This window comes from Colias croceus, chromosome 15 (genome assembly GCF_905220415.1).
Source record: "Colias croceus chromosome 15, ilColCroc2.1".
NCBI lineage: Eukaryota > Metazoa > Arthropoda > Insecta > Lepidoptera > Pieridae > Colias > Colias croceus.
In genome coordinates, this window is record NC_059551.1 from 9,559,856 (window position 1) to 9,573,937 (window position 14,082).

The 14,082-nt window shown below is 30.7% G+C and overlaps 1 long non-coding RNA gene across 1 annotated transcript; it reads left to right on the forward strand.

Moving 5' to 3' along the window:
• The first annotated feature begins 10,420 nt into the window (after positions 1–10,420).
• LOC123698172 lies at positions 10,421–12,308 on the forward strand. Its single transcript, XR_006752371.1, has 2 exons — positions 10,421–10,666; positions 10,977–12,308. It is a non-coding gene; the product is annotated as an uncharacterized LOC123698172 (long non-coding RNA).
• The last annotated feature ends 1,774 nt before the right edge of the window (positions 12,309–14,082 follow it).

A 14,082-nucleotide genomic window follows, 5' to 3' on the forward strand; every position in this document is an offset into this window, starting at 1 on the left:
CACATCAAGTGTCATGGAGTAAGGCGACGATTTTGGTGTCTTTGAACCTTGTAAAATAAGTTTCACGACTGATACGTGTGCTCGCCACAGATACTGTTTTTTTTCGTGAAAGAGTAACAAATTATCCACTAGGATAAGATGATCTAAAGAATAATACAGCCGCCTCTCGTATCAAACCGTCAGGTGCGTATTTCGGTTAGGTAGTTATTGAGTTATTGGCAAAGTTTTGAGTAATTGTAGCTGTGCGGTTCTATGTGATTGGAGTTCGACAATGTTTCATCTTCTCTGTATGTACTAGTCGTTCGACCCGGCACTGTTCGGGCATAGGATAGAAATTAAATGAAATATAGTATATGTGACTCAGGAATAATGTAGCTGCTGGTGAAAGAATTTTTGAAATTGGTTTAGTAGATTTTGTGTATTGTGAAAATATAACAAAAATTATGATGTGTTAGCTACATATACAAAAACTCCATTTTTTAATATATTATAGTTCAGTTTACGCACTCTATATCCGTCTAAAGTAATTCGATATGAAAACATATCACTAAATATTGCTGCGCTATCTCTCACGCGTCCTACTATAAAATACAGATTTAGTTACGCGCGAATAACGTGCGTAGGACGTGCGAAGGTCTTTGGTATTCCCATATTTAAAGCAGCAATATTTATGCGAAAGAATCAATTTAATAGCTTCAGATATTACCATTTACGCTTTTTACCATTGTCTTACATATGCTCATTATTTTTATGGTTGCCTGGAAGAGATTGCTTTTAAGCAATAAGGCCGCCTATTATACACTTTCCAAGTTTATGTGTTCATTTCTTTTCAATTCCTGATAAATGTACAATGAAGTATCAAAAATAAATAAATATTAGTTTTTAGATATTGATGAAATCATAGCAATTCGCATATGAAGTCGCGGGAAGATTTTAAATGTTTTCGCTACGGTCGTCAGCTAGCTTGTAAGATTTTTAAACGAAGTTCAAAAGAATTCCTTCTAGTCGATTGGTTTTATTACTTTGAACGTCATCGCTGCTTCTTAATTAATTTAATGAACATTCTTTTAAAAATATTTCGAGTGTGAAATGCTTTAACAAAACATCGTTTTTGGAAGCTATATTAATTTGCTTCTTCATTTTACTTTCATTTTTTGCGTCACAATGTATAATAAAAGAAAATTAATTACCCTTCATCTCTTTAGGCATACTTACAATAATAAATAAAAATGCCCCTCTTCTGAAACAATAGCACAACTAATTGTACGCAATAACTTGCGAATTATAACTCGTATTTAAAATAAAATAAATTTCCCGCGATTTTTAATTGGCGCCATCTTGTCGCGATGTAATGCAAATGGCGGTTACCGATCACAGTCTGTAAACAGAAAAGTAATTTACTCGTTTCGATGATTTATGACCGTTGTTTTTCCGTATTTAATAACTTTTACATAATGTTTTAACGTAGACGAGGGTAGCGTAATTGGAATCGTGTATTTTGACGTGTATCATTCGGTTTATGAATATAAATATTGTTTCTTCGAAATTTTGATTGTTGCGGTTTCTAGAAAATAATAAATATATCATAAAAAACTATGAAATTGTAAAACTTACATGTGAAGTTTGCATAAAAACATATGAAATTATTCCGATGTTAGATAAAGAATAACCTCAAATCAATTTCCAATTCACTAGTGATAGTCGAATAGCCCGGAGCTCTTTGTCCATTTTGTACTAAAAAACGTAGACTATAGGCACAGAATACATAATAGTAGCTAACTATAGGTAAATTATTCTAGCATACAAACTATATTCAAAGGTGATTCATAGCAATTTCACACGATGGTAGAGTTCTGATAAAATTATCTCTATACATAAGTATACATTATAAAATAATAATAATATTATAAAGCTGAAGAGTTTGTTTGTTTGTTTAAATCTCAGGAACTACTGGTCCGGGTACTGCTGATCCTGGGTTGAAAAAATCTTTCTGCGTTAGATTAGATAGCCCATTTATCGAGGAAGGCTATTTATTGGCTATATATCATTATGCTTAGACCAACAGGAGCGGAGCAATGCGGGTGAAACCAAGGAGCACAGCTAGTAATGAATAAAAGCTAATTGCGAACCTCCCTATTTGAAGTCGGTTAATTACCAAAACTCGTCACGCTTTTCACATTTCTATTTATATGTCTTCCCCCTCCCCTATCTATAGAAAGTATTTTACTTTTCTATTGTTTGAACAAAACATTAATAAAAGACACTGTTTTATCACAACTTTTAATTTATTAGCTCCGTAGGTGGGTTATCGTTCCCCTTCCAAACAATTTGTTAATGCAATTACGTTTTAGGGTTCCTTCATGTTAAGTGTTAACACATTTTCATTTAGGGTTCTTTAATACTATGAAAATTATGAGATTTATAATATTGTCAGTACTGTGTTATAGCATTACAATTATTTACTAATAGTATAATTTATTCTTATTTCGACATACGACATATTCGACGAGATTTATATTTGAACTTGTACCTATATAGCATTACGCAACGACCAATGGGAGCATCTAAAATTACCTACAATGAAAAATGAGCGGAAAAACGTTATAGGTACCACCATCCTCTAGTCACGGCTACATCTAGATACTAATATTATAAATGCGACGTTGACTCTGTCTGTCTGTAAGCTTTCCGCCTAAACCGCAGAACCAATTTTAACCAAATTTAGATACTTTTGCCGTGAAGTTTTGGCCAAAATAATAATTTATACTGTCGAATGAAAAAGGGTATGCCAAAAAATGTGTATCACGCGCAAAGCTAGTAATATACCTTATTTCATTCTATCTTAGTTCTTACATACCAATTTGATCAGTATATAAACAATGCGGATTATAAAGGGCATTCTATTCTTATCAGAACAATAGGCTTATCAGTCAGATTACGCTACCACACGCAGTGATCTTACGTAACGGGATTGGTTTTACGCGATGACGTAAACTGCGTATGCGCATGTGAAAACAAATACTGATATTTGTAATATTTTGAGCTTTTAGCGTAACAAATATTAAAATATTATACGAATGTTATAGAGGAGAAACATTGGATTGACATTTGTAATTATGTTTGTAATGGACAAATTCAAACAGTAAATGGATTTTAGCAAGTAAATGCTTTACCTAAACATTTATTATTCAACTAGCTATTACCACCCGCGGCTTCGCCCGCTTTGTCTAAAACCTAATAAATTATATGTATACTAAAACCTTCCTCTTGAATCACTCTAAGTATCTATTAAAAAAAAACCGCATCAAAATCCGTAACGTAGTTTTAAAGATTAAAGCATACAAAGGGATATAGGGACAGAGAAAGCGACTTTGTTTTATACTAGGTATGTAGTGATTAGACTTCTTCTAGAACCACTTTTTGAATCCAATCCACAGACTATTTTTAAATACTTACTCAGAAAATTTTGTTCAATTACACTAAAAATGATACTTACTTTTATAAAAAAAAATTTTACCCAGTTCGTCTACTTTAGTGTATTATTTTTAATCTATAGATATATCTAGAGAAATATTCTGAAAGTTAATTTAAATGCACGGATAAAATACGTTTATAATAGCAGAGAAGAATGGATTACTCAATCAAAATCAAACAACAACCACAGGCCATACGATAAAATATATAATTCTTCAAACTATCAAAACGTAAAAACGTACGCTATTATGTTTCGACATGCGATGTCGTCGTTATGTCGTGTTGTATAAATGTATACGGAAAACATAAAATTCCACATTAAACGTATTGGAATATTTACATGCGACGAAAACGTGTCGTGTTGTGCTTTCATTTGATGAATGAATTAAATGTGATAGGAAAATACATTATTTTTTATATAAATGATGCAATGTTTTGTTTATGTCAATTTTGATAATTTTAAAAATAACAGGTTTATTGAAATAAAAACGGATTCTAAAAAAATTATAGATCGTGAATTTGGGACCATTGTATTATGTAAGTACTTGAATTTACATTACTATATTTGAAAAATTTAATGTTAATATACTATGATAAAATAATTCCTGGAAACTTATACTATGCACTTGACTACTAATATTTTCTTGCAAAGAAAATATGTAGGTACACATTAAAATATATTACGTTACCTCAACGATATCGTATCGCAACCGTCTCAACACATCAAAAGATCCTTTTCAGATTTTTACGTCCCCTGTGGTACTTTGGCCAGCTATTTTAAATTTACGAGGTTAACAAAATAACCATTAAAGTTAAAACTAAAGTAAAAGTGCTTCCCACATGACAAACTCCTTCTAGTGGTATTTAGTTCAATTTCACCAATTTCAAAAAAATGTCCCTTATGCAATCATTTATTAGCTATGGAATTTTAGTTATATCGAAAAAATCGAAATAGTAAATATGTGACGATTATAGCAGTTTCACATAAAACAACTGAAATTGAACACTTCGAAAAGTTAAGTGATTATCAACAAAACAACACACTTGTTATTGCAATGTAATAATTATTTTTATAATTATCAAAACATATTAAATTTCCCATGTTTTTTCATATTATTCATTCTAGATAAACTTGAAATCTTAAGATAATTTAATTAGTATTATAAATATTATCATATATTATTAATCATTATATTTATTACATTATTGTAAATTGTAGGTAAATAGTTTATGACGAAGATTTTAATATAGTTATGTATTTATTGTAGTAGCACAGACTAATAATAATATACTACGTGTAGTAGCATTAAATTGGATTGTATTGTATACTTGGTATTACTAATTACTTACTTAGGTACTTGTTTTAATCGAGATTCCCATTCGTTCCACAAATAGAACCTTTTAATAATAGAAATCCCTGTATTGTGGTCCGACATTTTCTGATTAGAAACCTTGCGTCTAGGTTCAAAACAATCACCTAGAAACAGATTGAAGTAAGCCTAACTTAGTTATTGTTCAGTAACAAAGTTCGTCTAAGACTATGTGAGGAAGTATTAATTGATTTTGAACTCTATTCTATAGGGATAAGGTTTAAAGTGAGTTAGTAATTGAGTAGAGAAAATTTTGAGAGGCTTACAATAATGCTATTAAAAGTTAATGAATATGGAAGACGTTGTCTGGAGTTAGTTGAAGTAAGATTTTGTCACTATTTGAAATATATTCATTATTCTGTTATTATAATATATTTGAATAAACTTCCATTACATAATTTAAAATAAATTCACATAGCTCTACATTTTACATATTATGTTTATTCGTTGTTAATAAAAGCAAGCATGTATCCAATTGTACTTTAAATAAAAATGATAGCGAATACAAGCTTTATATTACATATTATAATAGTGAATATAAAACAAACTTGCTTTAAACGAACAAAAAGTAGATATTTGAATATTCTTTCTTTTTAATTACAATGAACACACAAATGAAAAAATAGGTTAAACACATTTTAATGTAAGCAAAGTTGACACTGAAATATCAATCCGTTTTGCTCAATTAACAAGTCAAATGCGTAATAGAGGAACAAGTGCATTTAGCCAGGGCCGGACTTTAATTTTGAGGCCCCAGATTATATTCACTTTTGCAAGGCTATTGCCATAATAATAAAAGCTTGGAAATAAACAGATAATTTATTTATTCTGAAGGCAACAAAACAACCTCTATAGTTTGAAGTGTGGATACAATATGTAACATGAAAACTACAAGTTGTTGCAAAATGATGTTAAACATGACAATGTAAAGACTATTTTGAAAGATGAAAAATTATAACTTTTTATCGAATCTAATAATGATATTATTCAGTTGGTAATTTATCAAAGCTTTACTCCGTGTGCATTATTATTTAAGGCCCTGTTTTCTATATTTCAAGTCCTGCCCTGTTTCTAGCTAACCACCTGTAAATGTTTAATACCGGATTCGGTCACGCGTTGTTGTTTCACACTATTTATAACACTACACTTCGTGGTTTTGCTTCTGTTTATCGTATGTTATAGCGCTATTTTGATAGTTTTGTTATCACTGTGAAATAATGGAGCAAGTTTTATATGCTCGTGTGAAGCTTTTTCTTACACTTACATCTTAGTAAATTAGGCGGTGGGAAAATGGATAAGGATTCATTTATCAATCAATGTTTTTGATAACGTAAATCGGAACCATAATATAGGGTAGTGTACCACGTATTTCATAAGATTTCAAATATACGAACATATTATAATTAGTATTATGTATGCGCCTGTTGGTCTACTTACTTCTCCAGAACGATTGTTATGATTTGACATTAATGAAAATCAGTAAAGTCGTTTTAAAGTTAAGCTTTAAACACTAATATGAAGTTATTTCATTTGTTCTGTTGCACTAATTTTTCACCAGCAATATTGATTTCTTGTAGTTTTTTGTATTAATCACATTATTAGCTGAAGTAAACTGTGCCCAGCCAACACAGATTAGCTGAATAAATTTTGCGTAAAAGCAATTCTTTTAACTTTAGCTGGATAAAGTATTTGTATAACTTCTGTGTAAGCGCTTATACAGATGATATTCAAGCAATTTGGGCACAAAATATCTTGCTTCAATTTGGATAACATTTGATTAATAGCCACATAGCAGCTGAATAAATGTACAACACACTGAATATCTTCTGCATAAATTCTGATTTTTCTTTAGTCCAGAAATTATACAGCTTTTATGCAGTTGTTAATTTGTGAGTTCAGATATTCAAATGATATTCAAAATTCCGATCTTAGAAGTAGTTTTACAAAGAAATTATGCAAGTAAAAAATGTATAAATGTATTTTTAATTGTGACGAGAGTATATTTTGTGTTATTATTAGTTGAAAATTTGTTAAAATGTCCGCTGATGATCACTTCTTCAAAAATTGGGTAAGTAAATTGTTTAATACATTTATTATGTAAGTATAAGGTGAATTATATAAACGCATGGCACTTTACTGTGAATTATCAATATGATAATTGTACATTTTTTGAGCGCCTCAAGATAAAGCTACAATTTAAAAGGTAAACAAATGTGAAATAATATTGAAAATAAATTATCTTTACTTTTTATCAAATTTCAGTCCCAGCAAATAATGAGAATATAATTTTATATCACTGCTAATGTTTCCTACTCACTAAACAAAGCGTTTCATAAGATAAATGGTGAGGATTTTTTTTAAAGATGTTATGTCGAACCTTATATTAATGGCGGATGCCAATGCGGCGGCCAATTTGAATAAAAGTGTCTAATTCAGTGATTATTTTGCTTATTTCTGCATAATAGTTCACATACGACTACATATCCAGAAAATATTTGGTTTAAAATACAATAATTATACATTTCTCAGAGAATGGTCTTAAATAACATAATGCAGTATTATTCAGCTTTTTAGGGTTCTTTTTATAGAAAATAAATCCATAAATATTTGAGGTTGATGAGACCTATACTTATGTGGGTAGGACCCACTATTAGGTATTTAAAGTTATTTATTACAACTATGAATGATGCATTGCGTAATATTTAGTTAGACAATTGTTTATATTACCAACTAAAATATTTATTAATTTATTATTTTAAACTGAAACAATTATAAGCTTAACTAATATAGAAAAAAAATTTTTTTTTTTCAGAAACATGTTCAAAATCATTTCGACTCGTAAAAAAGGCCGGGTTGAATTATCAACAGTGCCCGCTTCTTGGGAGAACCAAGGAAAATTATAAAAAAAAATGGCGAGCTTCTTTGCAAGAACCCTTAAATCCTACCACAGCCGGACTGGAACACCTACAACTGTACATTAAAATAATTTTTATTAAATTCAGAGTTTTCTTCCAAATCAGTAGAACTTGTATCACTATCAAATTGTACAGTCTGTGATTGAAATGCAAAGTTGTCACACATATTATATAACTCTCGTTATCTGCACCTAAAGTTGGACCCGTGGGTCTATTTGTTTGAATCACTAATCCTGATGGTGATGCACAATCATCGTGTACAGAACCCTCTTCATTATATCAGTTTTGTCACAAAATGGTGAAATATCTGGATATAAACATACGATATCTTCAACTAATCAGTTATTTGCTGCTTTAGATATCCACATTTGTAACTGATATTGTTTTAAGCTGAATATAAGACAATTGTACGCTTATAGCGCTATAAGTTAGGTAAAACAAAGAGTTTATTTACAATTATGCAGAAGTCAGCTGTGTAAAGAAGAAAAAATCTAAAATATTCAGCATCTGAATAAATTAGTACCATTTCGTACACTATCCAGCTTAAAGAAAATATTTCGTCTACTATTCAGCGTTTTGCTGTTTAACTGCTTTGCTTGAATATGTTATACAGGACAATGCATAAACTTCAGCTACTGTGCAGATAATAGCTGTTTCAATTACTTTTATTTGAATATTGCTTGTTTAGCAGATTCTACTCTTGATTACTATTCAGCTTGAAATAATACCACGAACTTTATACAGAATTTAGTAAGCTTACAACATTATTTTAAATTATGAACTCTCTTATTCAAAATAAAGCAATGATGTCAGCTGAAATACAAAAGTAATAAAACTTGACACTGATTAGTGTGGTATATTTTCGCTACTATCTGGCTTATGTGTTGGCTGGGATGTTATATAAAGATTATTTCAAAATTTGATTTTGACGTAGGTATTTGATACGATAAGAAATAAATTAACTACGATCGAAGTCGCGGGCACCACATAGTTACAATAACATTAATATTATACAAGTATATCTAGAGGGCGGATGCGTTTGTTTCAAACTGCAGTATAATGGCTATAATATGATAATTTAGTGCATTTTCACCTTCCGTCATGCTGTTACTGTGATTTTTAAGAAGTAAGCTTTAGCGATTTTAGTGGAAGAAATTAATTATTCATGTGTTGTTAATCTGTAAAATATGGTATGTGGCCGTTAATGGTGAAATTAATTATGATAAAACAATATTAATAAAATATTTTCTTATAATACAACTGAAGTTTTATTTTAATTTTCATCAATGATAGGTTCCTTTCTTCTTTAAAGCTGAAGAGTTTGATTGTTTGAACGCGCTAATCTCAGGCACTGCTGGTCCGATTTGGAAAATTCCTTCGGTGTTAGAAAGCTCGTTTATAAAGGAAGGAGGCTATAGGCTATATATCTTGACGCTAAGACCAATGGGAGCGGAGCAATGCAGGTCAATCCGCGGTACACAGCTAGTAATATTATAAGCTTTCTGCCCACGGCTTCGCTCTCGTAGTTAAAGGAAATTTGACAGTTGTGAGATGATATTATTGCTCAGTTGCAAAAGTCAATTTACAAGCATACTCTTGCGTTTATAATAAAAGTCAGGATTAAACATTGACATTTTAATATATAATTTTAAAATACATCGCAATAACGCCTAACTTGTACCACACACAGTAATATTGTAACCACGTGTGTACACGGAACTTAATAATGCATTTATACACTCGCCTGTTACACAATATAGGAGCATTAACCACGACGCATATATTACTGTTACAATTGATATATATATTATAATGTGGGATTGTTCATGTTCTAATTGTATTGAGTTACAACTGGTGGCCCAAGAGTAGATCCTTGGGAGGGACGAATCAAATTATCAATTTAGGTTTTCTTGAAAATTAATTTACTGTGAAACTATAGAAAAATATTATATATAGCCTATGTGAAAAGTAGCCTATATCTGGGTCTTCAGCTACCTACATACCAAATGTCATTGTAATCGGTTCAGTAGTATTTGCGCGTAAGAGTAATAAACGTCCATCCTTACAATCTTTCGCATTTAAAATATTAGTAGGATGTTAAATTATAGATATAGATTTTTTGGGCCAATGTATATTAACTACAATGGCAAGATACTGGGGAAACAAGAATGAATTTATTGATTTTCTGATTGATTTGAAACACTGAGAATCAAACACAGCACTTTTGGTCATAATCAGCCTAGACAGCATAGACAAACCTAAACGTCCAAATATGTTTTTCTGCTCCATCTGATTTCTTTATAAATCTTCAAAAATAATTTACATAGAATAAACCCGGTTACTCATAAAATAATACGAAAATTTCTAAAGAAATATTCAGTTGCTAAGTAAAAGAGAGATATAAAGAACTTTATTAAAGGGGAAGGGTTCCTAAACTACTTTGAAACTTTTTCTTGTTACAAGATATTTCTTGGAGTTTTTACGAGTCCCACCTATTATAACTTGCGAAATATATTTTTTTACAACAGTATTCATCTTTATTATAAAACAAGTTAATTTAAAAGCAATAACTGCAGTTTTTTCTTATTTCTGTCTCGTCTTAGCTTTCCTGTTAATTCTAAGATTGCAAAAATACACCTACCTACAAAGTCGGACTAAAGGAACATATCGCACACTTAAAACATAAGTGGCACTATACAAAAAAATTCATTTTTGAGTTAAGTATGCAGTCAAAAGGCATAAAACGAAACGCGCCTAACGCAAAGATCCCGGTAGCTCTAATGCGTCAAATTTTTGCTAGATGTCGCTAGTGTCACTTATGAATTTGTCACAATTTGTCCGGTCGATAATTGATAAACCGGCACTATGCCATTTCGCGTCAAGTCTCCGGTGGAAATCCTTGTCGAGGTGAGTCAAAAACTGGCACTTTGTGTAAAGTGCCACTTATTTAATTAATTTGCTTTCGAATATTTACAGTGAGTAAATGCATAAGTGGCAGTTTGAATATAATGCCAGTTATTTAATAAGTTTAGTGTGGATTTTGTTTTTATACGAAATTCAATAACAGGCATTTTCTTTAAAGAGCCATTTAATCAATAAATATGCTTTTAAATTTTCGCTGTGCGCAATTACATTAGTGTCAGTTAAATTATGTTAACTTTAATTAGGATTTTGTTTTTATACGAATTTAATAATAAAAAAAGGCATTTTGTTTAAGGCTTTTTGTATTATACTATCATGGATCCGAAAAGAAGTAGATGTAGAAGTATAATAGAATTATCAACTCAGAACAATCAAAGAAAAAAAGAAAATGATGACGATGATGGATCTCAAATTACTAAGCCTGCTTCTAAAAGAAATTCCGATATTGTTGAACCGCTTTCAACAATGAGTGCGTCCGATTTGAACATCATGAGAAGTTCATCCTTTAAGCTCTTATCACAACCAAACTAACACTGACGATGGTAACTTTTTTCTCGCCTCAGACGATGACAGAACAAACTTTCCATCAAAGAAAAAATGCAGGAGATCAAACTCAAACTCGTCGTCATCGTCTTCGTCGTCCAGCTCGTCCTCATCTTCGTCCTCAAGCACATCATCCAGTTCAGCTTCAGCTTTGTCTATACAAAGGCCATAACCTAACCCAACAAATTACTCAAATTAGGTACTATAGACACACGTAATAATTTCGACCCTTCTAATCCCGATGACGAAACAGAGAACCCAAAATGTAAAGTAAAAGGAATGACCAAATGCAAAAATTGATGACATTTCCTTCACTCAGATTGTTGAAGTTTCTAATAATCATCAAAGAAGTGATCATCTTCCTGCTGATTCGAATCTTAAAAGTGGTCTTGCTCCGAATGATGGTTATCTTGTCGCCTCTTCCAGCCCTGCTGATAACGTCGAAATCATACATTTTAATACAAATGACACAGGAACGATGAACGATACTGCAAAAGAAGCTCCAACTCAGCCAGTTGATGCAATTACAAGAAAACGAAAAATAATAAGATCGGTACATACTACAAATATTGTGAAGATACTAAGAAATACAGGCAAAAATATGTTTCAAACTCAAAACATTTTTCCAGCTAAAATGATTAAGAAACCTTGTGGAAGTACATGTCGTCTGAAAATCGCAGATAGAATTTCTGAAGAGTCACGAAAACTTATTATTAACTTAACAGAGATAAAGCCCAGATATAAATATAAAAAGATTAACTCTAATAGAAAACCGAAGAAGGTTAACGAAGTTACTGCAAGATTTTTACTGACCCATGATAATTAGACCATTGATACGCTGATTTTTACGTAACTTTAACAGTTCCTACTTCGAAAGAATTTGACCTTAGCAGATTAATTGAAATACCTCTAATAACTGTACTGATTAGTAAGTAGTAAGAACAAGATTTTAATGTTAATGTTATTTATGACAATACTTTTATCTAGATTCAAAAAGACTTGTTAATTATGAATATGTGTGGCAATTTTGACCGAAAACTATGAGCATGTGCCAAATAAATATAATTCTTTATTATTTTAGTAATTCTACTGTTTTATTTCTCTCTTTGTTATTATTACAATGTAGGGAAAATAACATTTTAGAGGTCATTAAGCAAAAAGTTTTGAATAACTAGAAAACTATAACCGACACAATACTAAACATTTTTTTTAAAATGCTTTTCCATTAATAAATAATCAATAATTTTATTGTTTGCCACTGGATACTGAAACAGCGTTAGTTAAACTGTTATTTTAATCCGATCACAAGTCTATATTTATATTTTTTTAGTTCCATATCACCCATTCAATTTTTAAAAAATCTTAAAACGGCCGTACTGTAAAATTAACATTTTCGTTTAGTGCCATTTATGTTTTAAGGGTGCGATATTATTCTTTCAGCTAGTACTTAACATGATTCATGATAGAGTAAGAAACTTACATTCACACATTTTGCACCTGAAATGCCTTTTGCAGTGTAATAATAATTATTAATTCCATCTGTCTTTGCTTCTGTATATAACACGTTACCGTAGCTCTTCAAACGTTAATGATCATCAAAATAAGGTGATAAGTTGTGTAAGAAAAGATCACCAAATCGTAGTTTAGTTTACATATAGTTTTAAATTTTAATCTATATCGAGCCAGTACAGGCGGCGTAGCTATTTTAAAATAGTTCATATAAATTATATAATTAAATCTAAACTAATTAAACGCCTAAATTCCTTACAAATGATAAATAAGATGTAAGATAAAGAACGACATTATTCTCTGTCTTGTAAAAACATCAGTATAATTAACGTAAGGAATTCTTATCTTCTTTTAAATATTTTATGCCCGTTTCATGGTCATTGCATTGGTTTACACTAGCTATTACACCTGATTTTGCTCTTTTTTTTGTGGTCGATAGAAAATTGATTTGATTAAGTTTAAGCTTCAAAAAATTATGCTAACAGCATCTTAAATTATCCATCTTCCGGCTTGTCTAGAAGAGATTGCTCATAATAATGAGACCACCAATTGATCTGTGTATTTATTACTCCTATTTTTTATAATTAGTAGGGTGCCATAAATAAAACATTTTTTTAATTTCGCACATTCTGAATAGTGCACAAACGAAATTAGAGTTCACATACACTAAACAATTTGAAAAAATGACTATTAAATATTATAAGGGGCAACTTGAAAATAATACAAAACGGTTCAGCTTTTTCAAGCATACTAATTACCAATGAAATTTATTATAATATTTACGTTCCACGCGTGCCGACACACCCTTGCCTCATAATTTGACGGATCACATCCGGTGATACATCAGATTTAAGAAGTTATTACACCCTGTGTTAAATTACGCTCATGATTAATGATTTGTTTTACTGTTTGAAACTAGTGTAAAATGGCCTTAAAAAGTTCATGTGCGAGGTTCATGTTTTTAGATGTTTCAATGTTACAGATTAACAGTGATTTTAACTTTAATAAATTGAAAAACTATTAGGTTGGTTCGTCACTAGGAACTTCGGACCTTTTTACACATTATTATTATCATATATTAGATATGTACGACGAAACGTGCATAGTGTCATAAAATTGATTTTCACTTGTTATTGTGTTTACGTTGGCCCTGAAAGTTACAGTCAATCTTAAATTCAAATACTTATTATTCAACTAGACTTCCTTTGTAATTTGAATGAAGATAATTAAGCAAGCATTTAATAAGTAATTTAGCAATCATATTCATCTGTGTCGAATTAATGTAGTCTTTACCTATTTATTAAGACTGGATCAGGGGCCGTAATAGGACCTCTTATTTCCATAGAGTT